The following is a 20,140-nucleotide window of genomic DNA, read 5'->3' as shown; positions in this document are numbered from 1 at the left end:
AGGCCCTGAAGAAAATGGCTTGGAAGATATTTCTACTTCTTTTCATAACCCATCCCCACCACTCCTCATTTTTTCCAGACCTATAACTAGACTAAAGTCCCAACAGGCCCCTGAAGGTGAAGTACAAAGTATCGCACTTGAGGAGGTATATTATACTCCAAAATAACTGTGTGAATTTTCCAATTTATATAGACAGATATCTGGGGAATATGTGTGGCAATAGATTTTAAGGATGGGGGATAATGGTGGGAGGAATATAAGGCTGGATCAGGCTGAATTCACTGATATGGGCCCACTAAGCAGAGATTCTGCATTCAATGTTACAGCTTGAGGGGCTAGAAAAGGTATTAACAGCTTGTTTGGGTGGTTGGTTGAAACATGGATCAAAAGGTGGCCAACATTACCTGAGGTTGAAATGCCAGAACTGCCCTGGTATAATGTAGATGAGGGGATCCAGAGGCTTAGAGAGATTGGAATGTTAGAGTGGATTTATCATGCAAAGCCTGCTCTTACACCACCAGAATGTCTGGAGGATGCACCTTTTACCAAAACAGTGAGAAATAAATTTGTGAGAATCATGCCACCATTACTGAAAAGCTCTGTACTTGCACTTCTCTGTAGGTCAGATATTACTGTAGGAACTTCTGTCACTGAGCTGGAATCCTTAAACACAATGGGGATGACAGGATCCTGAGTTGGCAGAAGCCAGGTGGCAGCACTTAATCACCAAAGACAGGATAGACGTGGCTGTTATAATAGACAACAAACTCAAAGCAGGAGTCAAAATTATATGACACACAGAAATTTATGACATTGGCTAGTAAATCGTGGGGTACCTAGAGATATAATAGAAGGGCAGTCCACTAAATTCTTGTTCGAGCTGTATAAACAAAAGAGTTCTGGGTCAAGTGAACAGAAGTCTAACCTGAATTACAAAAACACAGAGTCATGGCCCCCTAATCAATTTACAGACTTGAAACAGTTTACAGACCCAAAGCCCCTTGAATGAAGGGGAGGCCAGGTCCCTTTGGGGGAGAAACCTGTTACACTGCCACAATTTTATACTGTTAATCTTTCTCCAAGCCTTCCCCAAGGAGACCAACGGTGTTTTACCAGGGTAACTGTGCATTGGGGAAAAGGAAATGATCAGATGTTTTGGGGGTTATTAGACACTGGTTCAGAAGTGACATTAATTCCAGGGGACCCAAAACATCACTCTGGACCACCAGTCAGAGTGGAGGCTTATGGAGGTCATGTGATCAATGGAGTTTTAGCTCAGGTCCATCTCACAGTGGGTCCAGTGGGCCCCTGGACCCATTCTGTAGTTATTTCCCCAGTTCCAGAATGTATAATTGGAATAGACATACTGAGCAACTGGCAAAATCCCCACATTGACTCTCTAACTCATGCAGTGAGGGCTATTATGGTGGGAAAGGCCAAGTGGAAATCACTAGAACTGACCCTACCTAACAAAATATTAAATCACAAGCAATACCAGATTCCTGGAGGGATTGCAGAGATTACTGCCACTCTTAAGGACCTGAAGGATGCAGGGGTGATGATTCCCACCACATCCTCATTCAACTCCCCTATTTTGCCTGTGCAGAAAACAGATGGGTCTTGGAGGATGATAGTGGATTATTATAAGCTCAACCAGGTGGTAACTCCAATTGCAGCTGCTATTCCTGATGTGGTATCATTGCTTGAGCAAATCAATACATCCTCTGGTACCTGTATGCAGCTATTGATCTGGCAGATGCTTTTTTCTTAAAAGCTATTAGTTAGGACCACCAGAAACAGTGTGCTTTCAGCTGGCAAGGTCAGCAATATACTTTTTCTGTCCTACCACACGGGTATATCAACTCTCCAGCTCTATGCCATAACTTTGTCTACACAGATTTGATCATATCTCCCTCCCACAAGACATCAAACTGATCCATTATATTGATGATATCATGTTGACTGGACCAAATGAGTAAGAAGTAGCAACTACTCTAGACTTATTGATAAGGCATTTGCATGTCAGATGATAGGAGATAAATCCAACAAAAATACAGGAGACTTCCACCTCAGTGAAAAGTCTAGATGTCCAGTGGTGTGGGGCATGTTGAGATAGGCCTTCTAAGGTGAAGGATAAGTTGTGCATTTGGACCCTTCTATGACCAAAGAGGCACAATGCCTAGTTGGTCTCTTTGGATTTTGGCGACAACATATTCCTCATTTGGATGTGCTACTCAGGTCCATTTTTCGAGTGACCAGAAAAGTTGCCAATTCTGAGTGGGGACCTGAACAAGAGGAGGCTCTGCAACAAGTCCAGACTGCTGTGCAAGCTGCTCTGCCACTCTGGCCATATGATCCAGCAGATCCAATGGTGCTGGAAGTGTCAGTGGCAAATAGAGATGCTGTCTGGAGCCTTTGGCAGGCCCCTATAGGAGAATCACAATGCAGCCTCCTTAGGATTTTGGAGCAAAACCTTACCATCTGCTGCAGATAACTACTCTCCATTTGAGAAACAGCTTTTGGCTTCCTACCGGGTCTTAGTAGAGACTGAACGCTTAACCCTGGGCCACTAAGTTACCATGAGACCTGAGTTGCCTATCATGAGCTGTGTGTTGTTTGTCCCACCAAGCCACAAAGTTGGGCGTGCACAGCAGCACTCTATTGTAAAATGGAAATGGTATATACGAGATGGAGTCAGAGCAGGTCCTGAAGGCACAAGTAAGTTACATGAAGAAGTGGCCCAAATGCCCATGGTCTCCACTTTACCTTCTCTTTCCCAGACCAGGGCTTTGGCCTCTTGGGGAATTCCTTACAGTAAATTGACTGAGGGAGAGAAAACTTGGGCCTGGTTTACAGATGGTTCAGCATGATATGCAGGTACCACCCGAAAGTGGACAGCTGCAGCACTACAACCCCTTTCTGGGGTGTCCTTGAAGGACAGTGGTGAGGGGAAATCCTCCCACTTGGCAGAACTTCGAGCAATGCACCTGGTTTTTCATTTTGGTTGGAAGGAGAACTGGCCAGAGGTGTGTCTGTATACTGACTAATGAGTTGTTACTAATCATTTGGCTGGATGGTCAGGGACTTGAAAAGTCCATAATTGCAAATTGGTGATAAAGAAGTCCGGGGAAGAAGCATGTGGATAGATCTTTCTGAGTGGGATAAAAACGTGAACATATTTGTGTCCCATGTGAATGTGCACCAGAGGGTGACTTTAGCAGAGAAAGCTTTTAATAATCAAGTGGATAAGATGACCCCTTCTGTGGAAACCAGTCAGCCTCTTTCCTCAGAAACTCCTATCATTGTCCAAAAGACTCATGAATAAAGTGGTCATGGTGGTAGGGATGGAGATTATTCATGGGTTCAGCAACATGGACTTCCACTTCTAAGGCTGACTTGGCTACAGCCACTGCTGAATGCCCAATATGCCAGCAGCAGAGACCCACACTTAGCCCCTGATATGGCACCATTCCCCAAGGTGACCAGCCAGCTACATGGTGGCAGGTTGATTACATTGGACCACTCCCTTCATGGAAGGGGTAACAATTTGTTCTAACTGGAATAGACAAATACTGTGGATATGGGTTTGTTTTCCCTGCACATGATGCTTCTGCCAAAACTACCATTCACGGGCTTACAGAATGCCTTATCCATCATCATGGTATTCCACCCAGCATTGCTTCTGATCAAAGAACACGCTTCACAGCAAATGAAGTGTGGGAATGTCCCTATGCTCATGGAACTCTCTGGTTTTACCATGTTCGCCATCATCCAGATGCAACTGGATTGATAGAACAGTGGAATGGCCTTTTGAAAACTCAATTATGGTGCAAACTAGGTGACAATATCTTGAAGGGCTGGGGTAATGTTCTCCAGGAAGCTGTATATGCTCTGAACTAGCATCCGTGTATGGTGCTGTTTCTCCCATAGCCAGGATCCATGGGTCCAGGAACCAAGGGGTGGAAATGGGAGTGGTACCATTCACTATTACCCTTAGTGATCCTTTAGGAAATATTTTGCTTCTTGTCCCTGTGACCCTGAGCTCTGCTGGTCTATAAGTTTTAGTTCCAATGGAATACCCTTGGAACCCTCTTTCCAAGGGTAATTCCAAGGGGGTGCTTCCATCAGGAGAAACAACAATGATTCCATTGAACTGGAATCTAAGACTGCCATCTGGTCACTTTGGGCTACTCATGCCCCTGGATCAACAAGCCAAGAAGGAGATTACATTATTGTCTGGGGTGAGCACCCTTGGCTATCAGGGCAAATAGGACACCAACTACACAATGGAGGTAAAGAACAGTTTTCTTGGAATATAGGAGATCCCCTAAAGTGTCTTTTAGTACTACCATGCCCTGTGATTAAAATCAATGGAAAACTGTAACAACCCAATCCAGGCAGGACTACTAATGGCTCTGAAACTTCAGGAATGAAGGTTTGGTTCACCCCACCAGGCAAAGAACCATGGCCAGCTGAAGTACGTGCTGAGGGTAAAGGAAACATGGAATGGGTAGTGGAAGAAAATAGTGGTAAATATGAACTATGACCACGTGACCAGTTACAGAAACTAGGAGTGTAATGCTGTTTTGTTCCTGTTATACTATTTAAGTTGTAAGATATCAAGTTTAAGAATGAATGTTGCCTAAGGATTTGCACCCTATTCTGGAGAGATTTAATGTGTTCCCAGTTATATGCAGGACAGTTGAGTATTTTTAAGTGAAAGAAAAAATGCGTATTTTATTGTTCTTTTTATTTAGAAATTAGGTACAGTTTAAGGGTGTGTATAGCTGCCAAGTTGACAAGGGGTAGACTGTCATAGTCAGGTTCATGTGTCAACTTGGCCAAGTGGTGGTACCTGTTTGTCTGGTTGGGCAAGTCCTGGCCTGTCTGTTGCAATGAGGACATTTCATAGAATGGGATCATGATCATGTTAGCTGCATCCACAGCTGATTTCACTTGTAATCAGCCAAGGGTAATGTCTTCTGCAATGAGTGATGCTTAATCTAATCATTGGAAGCCTTTTAAAGAGAATTCAGAAGTAACAGGCTCTTTCTGCTTCGGCTGGCAAGCCTCTCCTGTGGAGTTTGTCCAGACCTTCCAACAGAATCTTGACTTCACAGCCTGCCCTACCGATTTTGGACTGTGCGTTCCCACAGTCACATGAGACACTTTTATAAATTTTATATTTGCAAGTGTTCCCTATTGATTTTGTGTATTTAGAGAACCTAACTAATACATATGCCTAGGTGCATATTTTTTTTGGTATTTATCCTTCATGTTCTCTCTATATCCTGGATTTTGTGGTTTGGTATTTGTCATTAACTTTGAAAAGTTCTCACATATAATTACCTCAAGTATGTCTTCTGTGCCTTTCTCTTCTTTCCTTCTGTTATTCTTATCATGCTTATTCTGCAATTTTTTAAATTGCCCAACAGTTCTAAGAAAATCTTCTCTGGACATTTTATTGTTATTTTTTTTCTCTTCACTTTCATTTGGGATGCTACTGTTGAACATATCTTCAAGCTCACTGGTTCTTTCCTCAGCCATGTTGAATCTAATGATGAACATGTCAAAGCATTATTCATTTCTGTTACAGTATTTTTTTCCTAGCATTTTCTTTCTTAGAGTTTCTATCTCTCTGCTTACATTGCTCTTCTGTTCTTGAAAGTTGTCCATTTATACCCTTAGCACTTTAATCATAGTTATTTTAAATTCCTGGTCTGATAATACTGAAATCTTTGCATTATCTAAGTTTTGTTCTGATACTTATCTCTTCAGACTGTGTTTTTGGCTTTTAAAATGGCTTGTAGCATTTGATTGAAAGCAAGACATGATTTATCAGCTAAAATAATTTAGGTGACAAGTCTTTATTGAGAGATTTTATGACAATCTAGCTAGAAGTTAGCTTGCATTTACTGTTTGTTATATCTGTAGGTGTTAGAAGCTAAAATTTCCTTTGTTGTTCTTGTTTTTGTCTTCCTTTTGTCTTTGGTTTTCCTTAGAGGCTACTTCTTAAATAGAAACTGAGATCTGCAATTCTTTCATTTGTAATCTCATATTATTAAGTAGGACCCCTATTGATATTGTGGTAAGATATAGGTTACAGGAAGCATTACAATCCTACGACTAGATCTCAGTTTTTATAGCCTTTGCTATTGGGCTGGAACCTTTACAAGCGCCTCTCAACTACCTTCCTGGTGAGTAGGAAGGTTATAAAGGTCAAGAGTTGGGTATTTCCCTTCCCCTTTGTATATTAAAGTCCCTTAAAATCCACATTGGTTAGGCTCTGATGAAAATGTTGCTCTTGAGAGCAGGCCTTTCTAAAAGAGAGCAGAATACTCTTAGTGTATTTCAAGATGATTAATTTTTACTCTTCCTGCCTTAATCATGAGGGATCTTTCAGCCATCTTCACAGTGAAAACTTGGTGAGTTCTTAGAAATAAAATCAAGAAAATGCGGGAGCCCATCTAAAGACTGCACCCTTAGGAATTCTTAGCTCTCAAGCTGATCTACCTTCGGTCTTCAGCGTTTAGTCACTCTTTAAGAATTCGTACTCATTATTGGTTCTTTGGGCAATTTCTGTTCCTCGTAAGCTATGAGTCTCTCTAGCCCCTATAAATCCAGTTTTCCTGATGGCAGTTTGCCCCATGACTTCAATTCTCTGATGGATTTAAATAAGAGATTTAAATTTTCAATTTATTCAGCTTTTTTCTTATTGGGTGTAATAACTTATGGGTGTGATAACTTCCAAATATTTATTCATCAGAAGAAAGTAAAAATGCTATGTGGCTATGTATATTTGCTTGTGTTTCTTTGGTTCTCTCAATTTTTGCTTCAAAATTGGAGGAATTATGCAATATTAAGTTGCTTATGATCTTATATAAACAAAGTATGTATGTAATCTTTATATATGACTATATATGTATTTGTGTGTGTATATATATATATGTATATATATATATATATATTTAGTCTAAAAACATTTGGTATTTTCTAAAGTAATGTAACAAGCTTTTTTGTTATTTCCCTAAATATAAGTTTACTGTGCTCAGAGTTCTCCACTTAAACTTTTGCACTCTAAATTTTTAAGATTGCAATTTTAAGTGAATTTGTGTTGGGTGTATCTGTTATTTGGACCAGAAAGCTCCAACTGAGTTTGATTCCAGAATATTTGGGTGAAAGTTATGATAATGATTTTATATGTTTGCAAGCAATGGGGTTGGAAGTGCATCAGTTAGGGTTCTCCAGAGAAACAAAACAAACAGTCATTATTTATTTATTTTAAGGAAATGGCTCTTAAAATTTTGGGACCTAGCAAGTATAAATTGTATAAGGCAGTTCAGAAGCTGGAAATTCTGCTACAAAAGCTACTGAAGTTTTGAGCCTGAATTCCTTAAACCGGAAACCCAAGAAAGAGTAGAGGATATAGCCTTGAGGCAAAAATCTTCTGATCTCTGGAATCCTCAGTTCTCACTCTTAAGACTTCCAATTCATTGAATGAGGCCAGCCCACATCATTGAGGGCATTTTCCCTTACCTAGAGTTCACTAATTGATTGTGGACTCTATGAAATATCTCCACCTTTAATGTCAACATGGTAGATGCACCATTTTTTAGACCCTTAGAGATCATTTGGGATCACTTTCGGTAGCAGATGATAATGTTTGCTTCACTGACTTATTGGCTGCATGGTGTTTCCCAGCTATGGGCTTCATTTCTCAGCTACTCATGTGCATGCCACTAGGTATTGATCAATGGTATATGAATGAAAATAATGCACTCACTGCTTCAAAATTGTACAAATGAAGTTGCTTGTGACCCTTGCTCTCTCCTTCTCCTCTTGCTTTTTGAAATACTGGCATAGCATTGACCCTCTTTTGATCATGGAAAAGAAAACCATGACCTAGGAGATAGCAAAAAAGCCAAAACACTGAAACCTGTAATAAAGCCCATGTGTCCCTCTCATACTGGACTATTACATAAGAGATGTGAAAGTTTACACTTTATATTAGTTATTATATTTTTGCAGTACCTTAAAAACAGCTTATTTCTTCCCAGTGCCTGCCCATACAAAAAATAGCTTATTTCTTAAGTATTTATTCAAATCACATGCACATAACTACGTCTACTTGGACCTTTTTAGGAGAGATTATATAGCTTTAGTCAGTCTTTCAGAGATCCCAACAGAAGTAAATACTATTGCTATTCTCTTCTATATAGCTTGCTTAAATCTACAAAGTTCTCTGTGAATTAGGGAAAGAAAAAACCTAAAAGGAAAACCAAAAAAATAAAAGACCAAAAAAGGAAAACCAAAAAAAAAAAGACCAAAAAAAAAAAAAAACAGCAGCAGCTAAAACTTGTTCAAACGGTAATCTATTCTTCTCTAATTTACTGTAACAATGTGTAAATGAGCTTTTGTTTTCATGTTAGCAAATACAAAATTAACAGGCCTTCCTCTTCTGGGCACAGATGCTTGCTTAATGAATGTGGAACTGGCATTGCCACAGGTGCAAGAAGGGAGGAATACTTAATTGCTTGTTCTTACAAAGCCCTGACACACAGAACCCAATATGTTTGACTTGCATATGTCACTTAGAGAATCCTGCTTATCCAAGCAGAATCCCCATCTCTTCCACCTATGCAAGTCAACATGTCTTGACAGCAAGGTCATTATGGGCAGTGAAAGCAGGAGAAAGGCTTGTCATTTTTTATGAGTAAAAGACAAGACCAAAATACAATACTGACTGACCAACCTCAAGACTTGGATTTTTTTGCTACTTATTCTGTTTCCCTTCCTACGCATTTCTCATATCTCAAAGGTCTGTAAGGGATATTTTTTAATTTAGTTTTGTATTATCTCTTCTTGGTTCAGTGTGATCCTGATTGGTATAAAATGTTGACAGGATTATAGAGACTGAACACCCCGGGGTAAAACACATTTTTACTTGGTTCAACAATTAGCTGGCAGCTTGTTGAGGAATTCGGCTGAGAAATATGTATAAACATCACAGAAAAACATCAGGACCTCTTCCTTGTCCCAAGCCTGGGCACTCACATTTAGTCCTCACTCATGATTAAATTCTTCATTCAATGAGACCAGTGCATAACTTTGAAAATTAGACACTTTTTGCAACAGGTTCTAGGATAGACTTGAGTTTAGATAGTCCTTCTTTACCAAAATATGTTACTGTAAGGTGAGTCCTCTTGTCCTGCTGAATGACTACATCCCTGAAGTTCTGCATCAGCTGGGGAAATACTTCAGTTCTTTCAGCAGGTGGCACAATGCTATTAATAATTGATTTAGAAATGTCAATCATTTCACTCTTTAATTTCATGAGAGGTCCAAAAGGGTGGAAGGGGGTCATATGTTGTTCTAGTTTGCTAGCTGCCAGAATGCAATATACCAGAAATGGAAAGGCCTTTTTAAAAGGGGAAATTAATAAGTTACAAATTTATAGTTTTCAGGCTGTGGAAATGTTCCAGTTAAAGCAAGTATATAGAAATGTCCAATCTAAAACATCCAGGGAGAGATACCTTGATTCAAGAAGGTCGATGAAGTTCAGGGTTTCTCTCTCAAGTGGAAAGTCACATGACAAACATGGTCATTGTTTCTATCTCATCTGGAAAGGCACATGGCAAACACAGTGTCATCTGCAAGCTTCCTCTACCGCTCCCCAGGAGGCATTTTCTTTCTTCATCTCCAAAAATTGCTGACTGGTGGACTCTTGCTTCATTGTTCTGCAGCATTTTCTTCTCTCTCAGAATCTCGTGGCTTTCTCTCCTGTTGTTCGCTAGCTTTTTGCAAAAGTGCTTCTTCCTTTAAAGGATTCCAGTAAACCAATCAAGACCCACCTAGAATGAGTAGAGACATGTCTCCACCTAATCAAGTTTAATGCCTACAATTGATTGAGTCATACCTCTGTAGGGATAACCTAATCAAGTTTACAACCTATAGTACTGAATAGGGATTAGAAGAAACCATTGCTCCCACAAGATTGATTAGGATTAAAACATGGCTTTTCTAGGGTAAAAAATTCTTTCAACCCAGCACACATGTCTATAGTCCATAAGGTCTGCTTTCCTAAAAAAGAGTTCATACTTATCTCTCGGTGCGATAATAACCTTATCTCTCTCGGTGTGATAATAACCTTCTATGAAGTTATTTTTATAAAATATCAGTTTATCTCCAAGGGGGTCCATCCTCACCACCCTGTTCATCATCTTCATCAGGATGATGAATGGCCTGTAAGCCAGCTTCAATCACTTCTACTAGCTCATCTTGCTTGTCTTTTCTAACTGACTTTTCCTCAGGATGCCAAGTAATCGGAATACTTTCATTAAGGTAAAACTTTTGAAAGGGATGACTCCATTCTCACTCGGTAGTGTGGTTCCAATCCTAACTTCAAAGCATTGTCAATGTGGGAATGAAGAAACTCTAAAAGATTATTAGGTACTTGTTCTTTGTTGCCTTGAAAGCCTAGGCCATTAGCCTCTGCATTCTTTCTCTCTTGGAAAGATCTCATCTTTTCATTCATTTCTTGTAATTCTTGTTTTCGTTGGGCAATTTGGCATTTCAGGCTGGTTGCCCTGGTGTGATAATGTTTTCCTTGCTCCTGTAGGAGGGCTTCATAATACTCTTTACCATAATCCTCCCCAGTGACACCCAGAGGTGAGGCATCCCCACCAGTCTGGGGGTCACATTCCAGTAGTACATAAATAATACCAAACTACAGAGTAAGGTGCGGCCAACAGCAGCCAGTGGGTCTGGGTCTGAAGAATCGATCCTTTTCTAGGCATTCTTATTAATGTGTACTTGCCTACTGAAGTAAGTTCTTTGCTTGTTCATACCTTTAGTAAAAGGTTATCATATATAAAAACAAAATCAGGATCTGCATAAAAGTTACCAAAACTAATTGTGCTGCACATTAAAACATTTCTTTCCTTATCAGTCATGTCTACTTATAGAAGTAAACAATAAATATATTTCATATATTGTCCTACTATCCAGAAAAAAAGCAATCTGATCTGTAGAATCAGACAAAGCCCATTATATGGGTGATGACTTTTTGTCCTCTTGGGCACCGGCTATGGTAGCTGTGGTGCCCGCCTCCTCCTGGGCCAGGGACATTTCCAGGCTAGGCCCTGCCTGCTGGGGCTGCCGCCTCAGGGGCTCAGCACCCTGGGGCACCACCACTGCACCAACTGGATACTTGATTTTTGACAAGGCAGGCAAGTCCACTCAACTGAAACAAAACGGGATCCTCAACAAGTGGTGTTTGGAGAACTGTATATCCATATCCTAAAGAATGAAAGAGGATCCCTATTGCCCACTTTTTACAAAAATTAACTCAAAATGGATGAAAGACTTAAATATTGAAGCTAAGATCTTAAATCTTTTAGAAGAAAATATAGGGAACTATTTTAAAGATCTCATGATAGAGGTAGTTTCCTAGAACTTACATCTAAAGAGCAAGCAAAAAAAGAAATGGGATTTCCTCAAAATTAAATACTTTTATGCCACGAAGGATATTGTCAAGAAAATAAAAAGGAAGCCTACTCAAGGGGAGAAAATATTTAGAGATGACATATTGGGCAAGGTTTAATTTCTAGAATATATAAAGAAATCCAACAACTCAACAACAAAAGGATACACAATCCAATTTAAAAAATGGGGGGAAGAGACATAGATAGATACTTTCCAAAGAGGAAAAACAAAATGGCTAAAAAACATAAGAAAAGGTACTGAACTTCACTAGCTATTAGGGAAATGCAAATCAAAACCACAATGAGATACCATTTTGCACCTACTAGAATGACCAATATCAAAAAAAAAAAAAAAGAAAACTATAAGTGCTGGAGAGAATATGGAGAAATAGAGAAATAGATACTCTTATTTACTGTTGGTGAGACTTTAGAATGGTGCAGCTGCTCTGGAAGTTAGTTTGGCGATTCTGTAGGAAGCTCAGAATAGAATTGCCATATGATTCAGCAGTCTTATTATTAGGTATATACTCAGAAGAACCAAAGCCAGGGATACAAATTGACATTTGCACACTATTGTTTATAGCAGCATCACTCAAAATTGCCAAAAAATGGAAACTGCCCAAATGCCCATCAACTGATAAGTTGATAAACAGACTGTGGTATATACATACAAGGAAAGATAAGGTAGTTGTAATATGGAATTAAGTCATGATGCATGCAAATAATGTGGATGAAACTTGAGGACATTATGCTGCATGAAATAAGTCAGAAACAGAAGGACAAAAACTGTGTGGTCTCAGTATTACGAACTAACAATAATGAGCAAACTCTGAGAGTTAAATTCAATAGCGTTGGTTATCAGAAGATAGAAAGAGGGCAGATATTGGGCAATTGATGCCTAAGGAGGAAACGATGTTTAATAAGATTGATTGTAAAGATTCAGTAATGAATAATACAATACTGTGTGATAGTAGCACAATATCGTAAGTATAATAAACAAAAATGAAAATAAGTATGGTTGAAAGAGGAAGGCTGGGGTCAAATATGCCACCAGAAGGAAAGCAAGAGGGTTAAAAACTGGGATTGTATAACTTAACAAAACTAGAATGGATGATGATGGTGGTGAATTATACACAGACATAACTTAGATGAACTAGAACAAATGCCACAAATGTCACTATTACAAGGTGTTATAAATGGAACGGTACTTGGGAAAAAAATAATTACTGCAAACTAAGGTCTATAGTTAACAGTAACATTGTAATATTATTTCCCTATTGTAACAAAGGCACTCTACCAAAGCTATATGTTGATAATAGGGGAATATAATGGAGAAGTATAGGACTTTTTTGGAAGAAATGGAAATGTTCTCATGTAGGCTATGGTGGTGAATGCATAAAGATGTGATCATACCAGTAACCTTGACTGTACATTTAGGATGGATTGTATGGTGTGTGAATAAAACCGCTCTTTGTTGTTGCTGTTGTTTAATGTGATGGGGACAAGCTGATACTCAAAGGAAAGGGTCGGAAAAACAAAAGCAGATTTTGGGAATATAAAAAATCAGAGTTGTTTTTTGCAATGTCAAATAGGGTGAAATATCTCTGCATATCTCAGTATTTCCTCTGGGCAGTAAAATAAATAATATCCATATGGTCCTAAAGATCTTGTCTTTTCTAAAAGGCTAAATGTCTTATTTGGTTTGAGAAAGCACAGAAAGTTTTGCATGTGGAGCCAAATTACTGTAGCATTGTTCATTACAGAAAAAAAGAAAGAAAGAAAAAGGTAACCTAAGTGTTCATCAGCAGGGGAATGGATAATTAAATGGTGGTCCATTCATAAATTGAATACTATCCAGTGGTTAAGATGAATGAATTGAATCTACTCTATCCATCTGCCTAGTTAATAAACATCTTGATGCATAGAAAGGCAAGTTACAAAAGCAATTTCAGTATATCAGCATTTATGTAAAATTAAAAAAACAAACAAAATAATAATATATGCTTATGACTGTATATATTCATGTAGTAGAAATATTAAAAACTATGAACTATAGTTAATAGCACAATTAGAATAATATTGTTTCATCACATTAATACGATGTATTGATAATAGGGAAATCTGTGGAAGGTATGTGGTATCTCTATAATTTCTGCAAGATTTTTATGTAAACTTGAAACTTCTCTAATAAAAATTTGAAAAATGAAAAAAAGTTGTGCTGCTATAGAAGTGATTCAATTTTGTAGACGGAGTAGATACTACTGTGCTTCTTTCAAAACAGAAAGAGACTCATATGTCAAAATAAAGAAAGAAATAAGGTGCAAAGTTGTCAAGAATATGTTTATCATAGACACTGTTTTGGTTTGCTAAAGCTGACAAAATGCAATATACCAGAAAAGAGCTGGATTTTAACAATGGGGATTTATTAGCTTACAGGTTTACAGTTTTAAGCCATGAAAATGTTCAAATTAAGGTATCAACAGAATACTACCTTCTCCCCAAAGAAAGGCTGCAGGCAATCCAGTGCACCTCTGTCACATAGGAACGCACATAGTGACATCTGTTGTTTTCCCTTTTTCTCCTGCGTTTCCTGGTTTCCCGCTTCTGGCTTCAGTGGCCTCCTTGCTCAACCTCTGCATGTCTCCTTGTCTCTCAGCTTTTCTGGCAACATTTTCTATGAGTTTCTCTTAATTTCATCTCTTTTAGCTCCTGTATCCCTTTTTGTCTTGTATCCTCTTAAAAAGGACTCCAATAAGAGGATTAAGATCCAACCTAGTGCTAAACTGAAATAATCCACCTACAATAGTTCTATATCCACAGGAATGGCATAAAACAACATGATTAATTCTGGGAAACATACACCCTCCAAACTACCACAGGCACATTTTTTTTTCTTTTGCCATATTCACTTATCCAAAATAAATAGATAAATAAACAAAAATAGGGTGGGCCACAGTGGCTCAGCTGGCAAGAATGCTCGCCTGCCATGCCAGAGGACCCGGGTTCGATTCCTGGTGCCTGCCCATGTAAAAAAATAAATAAATAAAATAAAATAAAAGGTAATTGGGATCATAAGACTTGCTTCTAAGGAAAAGGAAAAGGAGAGGTTTTTAAAATAATGATACATATAAGAAACCAGCATACTATTAAAGAAAGAATTCCAAGTAATGTACGATGCCAAAATGAATTGTGTTTTGAATTTCCATGAATTGTTTGAGTGTTTAGAAGTAAAAATTAAATTGAACAAAAACTTGGGATTATGGTAGTCTATTATTGTTTATCTTTTTCCTTTTTCATTAATTTAATTTAATTTAATTTAATTGAGGTAATTCTATTTACCTCAAGTCCTCTTTCATCATTACAATTATCACCCTTTCTTTTTTGTTTAATGCAATTTTAATATATAATTTATTTGGTTATTTAGCTCTGTACACACACACATGCACACACACTATTGGTTTATGTATTTAAGCGTCATTATAAATAATGTTTTTGCTATAAATTCCTTTTCTGTTTATGTTTTCATCTTGACTTATATTTTCAATATTTTTTTAAGTTTTATACGAGAAAATGTTCCTTCCTGCTCACCACTACTTATTTTCTTTTTCCAACTTCATGCAAAAATTTTTTCACAATTGTCTGCTACAGCATGTAGTTGTTACCAACTCTTTGCTGACATAAATTATATAGGTAGAAGCATTCTAAAGCATGTGTTCTTACTCCCTTCTGAAAGATTTCTCTGAGCTTGGTTATATGAGTTTTGTAAAACATACCCTGATACACAAAGCTAAAAAAATCATTTACTGGAAGATTTAGAATTTGTTTTAAGGTTGATAATAAAAACACAACCAAAATTTTAAAAATTAGTATGCTAAAGTCAAAATGATGAGAAAATAATACGACAGTCAAGCAGTCTGCTAGTATTTTATCTAGAGTCATTTTAGAAAGCACATCAGGAATAAAGGGATGGTGGTAACTTTCAGATGAAATCATACAGAATAAAGGAAAATATAGAGGGACTGAAACATTTCCTTCCTGAAATGTTTACTTACTGAAAACCTTAATGAAATAGTCACAAGGATTATTACAATTTTGAGGTCAAACAGTAAAGGACACTTAGAAATTAAAAAAATGAATAAAATAATAGGTTAAGGAAGAGATTTTAAAACACATTGTCAAAACGAAACCTTACTAGGTTTAATGTAATATCAAGGAAGAAGACTGACAGCTTTTCTTCAGAACAATCTGGGTAGAAATAATAATTCATCTTGAATTAGCAAATGTAGAAAATTATGTTGCTACTTAGACACAAGTATGATATTTTAAAAGTTTGAAAGATGGCCAAATAAAAATAGATTACTTAGCTAAAAGATTGTGTAATATTTAAAAAGTCTGAAATTTTGGCTAAAATCTGAAAAAAAGAAAAAATATTAAAATAAGCAATGGCCAAATAAAAACCCCACCGTACTGAAATGAAACAACTGAAAAGCAATGATAAGTTAGAATTTTTTAATAACATGCACCATCTGAGAAAATAATTAGGTCTGTCATGGGTGTTCAATTAACATTATATTTAATGGTTACATTAATATTTTAAATACAAGTCTCTAAAGAAAACAGGTTACTAATTAAATCATGATTAAATAACAAACGCATTACAAATACAATTTGAAACATACTTCCTATTAGTAAAAGTGACAATTAGATAATGATAGAATTAATGAGACAGAAAAAGCAGTAAAAATAATTTCAAAGGAAAATTACATATATTATTGTTAACAGTTGAATAATAAATGTCTTTTGCATAATTATACTAACAAATTCTAGCTAAAGAACTCTACTTAAAAATGATTGTATTCAAATGAATTAAACCTAAAATGTTTTTAAAACCATTAGTATGAAATATAGGTTAAATTTATATTGGAGAAGTTTTAAATGAACTATCAACAACATATTCTGAATTTGTAAAATAAAAATTACCTTCATTTTAAAATTCACTTAACTTTTATATTTCCACTTCTATATTGAGTGGGTTAAGATTCCCAAAGCTAGTGATTTTAGTTCAACAAAAATATATATAGGCTAAGATAAATCTATCACATTATTTTTCAGTTTTCTCTTTCCCTCACAGAAAATTGTAAATTTCTATGTGTCACTAGTTGTTTAAACATTCCAATCTATTTTCTTTCTATCATTCCAGGAATAACACTACTTAAAATACATTTGAATTTTTCTCTGCTGAGTAATGAAAAGCAAAGCAGAGCCTGAGAAACTTCTGTTAGTGCTGGATATGTGTTAATTGTGATGGCAGAAAATGATTCGCTGCCAAGTCTAAATTTGATGTTAGTTTCATGTGACACAATTGGAAATGGTTTAAATTTTCATTTACATTTTGAAAATAAATTTGTTCATAAATGACTTTTCTTAAATGTTGTACAGATTATTTTATTATTCCTTAACTTATTTAATCATAAGTACCTATATTAGATAAATCTGTCAGAATTTTACTGTGGCACAGCTCAAAATATTTATCAGACTGAAATTTCAAGTATATCACTTAATCTTTAAAATAGAAGTCAGTTAATCAACAGAGAATTACAAATGTAAGGAAAACATAAATGTAAATAATATACGAAAATAACCAAAATACAAATGTGCATTGCTGGGCAATTATAAATTATAATTGCAAACTGTTTACCTTTTGCAAATATGAAAACTCCATCATTTATTTCAATATGTTTATGTATAAAGCTTTCTTTGGAAATAGGAAATGATTTACTCTATATGCAGATATTTCTGTATTGCAAAGATTTGAAAAAGTGTTTACTTTGTTAAACATAATTATCAACCGAAGTGCTGCGAAGTTTTAAAATAATCCTTCAAGTTTACAGCTAATACCCATGCCAAAAAGGTTAATTTAATGTAGGTATATAAAGACTTGACCCCTTGTTTTATGTCTGAATAATGTGAAAGGGACAATTCACCTTCAGAGTGCCTCATGGGGATGGGTGAAAAGCGTTCATTGGGACTGCGCTGCAGAACAATTTCTCTGTTAATACTGATTTCTTTGTATGCCATCTATGTATGTTGATATCAAGAGAAAGCTATAGCTCAGGATTAAGACCAAGCGGTAAATTTATCCAATCTCCAAAAAGTTTAAACTTCTACTGAAGGCAGTCTGCATATCAGGGTCAGTTCCCTGATGGGAAAAGAATGAGACAGCAGCTGTTAACATTTGGGTTGATATATCTGAAAACTTTAAATCTCCAGAATCTTTTGAACATTGTGATCCTATAGAAGAGGCTTTCTCCTGCATTTTGTTGGAGATCATACAAAGGACTCTCCCTGTGAGTCAACATGCAACTCCAGAAAGCTTACACCTTCTCAGATTGTTAGGTATTAAGTTTTGTGCATTTATCTGACAAAACTTGGTAATTGTGTTAGTCAAATATCCTACATACTCATATATTTAATTTTCTACTGACATATTAAATTTGTTGTACTTAGGTATATAAATGTTTACCATTATGTTATATTCTTGGAGAACTAGATTTAATCAGTATGAAATATACTGGTTCATGTTGTTGTAAGCTCTTTACTTTGCATACTATTCTGTTTTTTTTAAAACAATATTGCTATACCTGTTTTTTTGATCATCTTGTTTGCTTTAGATATCATATACCATCCCTTAATTTTGAACTTTTCTTGTTCATTGTTTTCAGATGTCTCCTAAAGCAGGATAAAACTAAATTGGTTTGTTTAACCCAATTTGCCTATGCTTTTTAATGAAGGCATTGAAACCATTTATACAGTATATACATTTTTTCATCTTTTCTGCTTTTTTGTACCTTTTCTGCTTTTTTTTTTTCACCTGGCATATTCTCCAAACATTTGTCTACTACTCATTCCATTTTACAATATACAGAAATTGATATATGTTAATACTTTGTTACACTACAATTTATTACAAATTTAATATACATAAAAGAATGTATTTTTTCTGAATTTGACAAAAGGCTCATTTCATTTTTGTTTCTTTCACATATTCAACTCCCTATACTGGAGTTATGTGAGTTTGTATTCAAAATTCTTGTCTGTTTCATAACTTTACACAAACAAACACACATTAACTTGCATTTTACAAGTTTATTTTCTCTCTCTCTTTCTTTTTTTTTTTTTTTTTGTTTGCTTGGGCAGGCACCGGGAATCGAACCCAGATATCTGACATGGCAGGTGAGAACTTTGCCTGCTGAGCCACCGTGGCCTGCCATCACATTGATTTTTTAAACATTACCCATCTTTGCTTTTTTTGCTCCTTTTTAGCCATACAATTATTGCCACACTTTTTTTTTTACTTTGTTCCTAATTTCACATTTTACTTTTACTGTAAGTCTGTCAAAACTGTCCTAATGGAAAAATGAGCCCATTGCCATCATTCTCTTCTTACTCCATTTATCTTTTACATTGCTTCCATTTTCTTAACAAAGCAATATTCAGTCCTATATGTCCAGCTACTACTTCAGTTTTCCACCTCTGATCAAATTTCATCTAGCAGAGTCTTCTGAATTGAGCCTTGACTCTGCTTATCTGTGCGATCCTGGACTAAGCTGATCTCAGAGGACGTTTACACGTTTCTGAATTATGTAGTGGAAAGAACGACTATGTCTTTAGGAATGTATTGACCATTCCTTCTGTCTACAATAGTATTTTTAAAACTTCTTCAAAGGCAGCTGACCCCATTTGGATAGATTATCATTTAATCCTCTCTTTTTCTGGCTCTACTATTTTTTTAGCATCGAGGTTTTTGGATGGACATATAGAAGCATAGAATAATGGTGAAAACTTACTTCTGATTGTGGTAGAAATCTTGCAATTTTACATTTAATGATATAAGTTGGCTGCTGGCTCAGAGTTTCAATGAAATGAAGCTTTTAATGACAGCCTTTGAAACTCTGCATCTCTTTTTTGCTGTTGTTCTTATTTTCTTTCAGATTGGATGGTTCATAAAGTTAATATGAATATTCAGTCCAAATATATGCTTCTCAATTCAGTCACATCAATAATAATTTAGTGATGGAAAACCTTGGTACATAGTCATTTTAAGTTCATTTGAGGTTATGCAGCCAAAGTTTTTTTTTTTCTTTTTTTCCTATTCACTGTCATTTTTAAATAAAAGTTGAGAAGCTATATGTCAGACAAGTTCACTGAAGTAGTAATATCCAGGTCCAATATTTATTACTATGGTTTACTTCTTACAATTCATGAAACAAAATCAATAATATTGAATAACAGATTTGTGCTTTTTTTTTTTTTTTTTATGGGCAGGCACGGGAAACCAAACATGGGTCCCTGGTACGGCAGGTGAGAATTCTGCTGCTGAACCTTCGCATTGCCCAATAAAGTTGCTTTTTAATTTTACTTTTACATCAGTTTCCATATATTAGGGCAGAATCTCTAAGCACAAAAAAAAAAAAAAAGAAAAGAAGCAAAAAATACCACAAAACTTCTCTTTAACTTAGAGAATTTTCTACTTCAAATATTTGGAAGTAGGTTAACTTGTATAAGGCTTATTATTGAAAAATCCTAAAATACTATTCAGAAAAAGGGAAGATTTGTAAAAGCATACATATCACATAATTTTAATAAAATATGACTTT

The 20,140-nt window shown here is 36.2% G+C and overlaps 1 pseudogene; it reads right to left on the bottom strand.

Moving 5' to 3' along the window:
- Positions 1 to 8,867: 8,867 nt before the first annotated feature.
- Positions 8,868 to 10,796, bottom strand: LOC143668564 (chondroitin sulfate N-acetylgalactosaminyltransferase 2 pseudogene; annotated as a pseudogene).
- Positions 10,797 to 20,140: the final 9,344 nt, after the last annotated feature.

The sequence above is a fragment of the Tamandua tetradactyla genome, chromosome 24 (assembly GCF_023851605.1).
Source record: "Tamandua tetradactyla isolate mTamTet1 chromosome 24, mTamTet1.pri, whole genome shotgun sequence".
Classification (NCBI taxonomy): Eukaryota; Metazoa; Chordata; class Mammalia; order Pilosa; family Myrmecophagidae; genus Tamandua; species Tamandua tetradactyla.
This window is presented reverse-complemented; position numbering and strand designations above follow the sequence as displayed.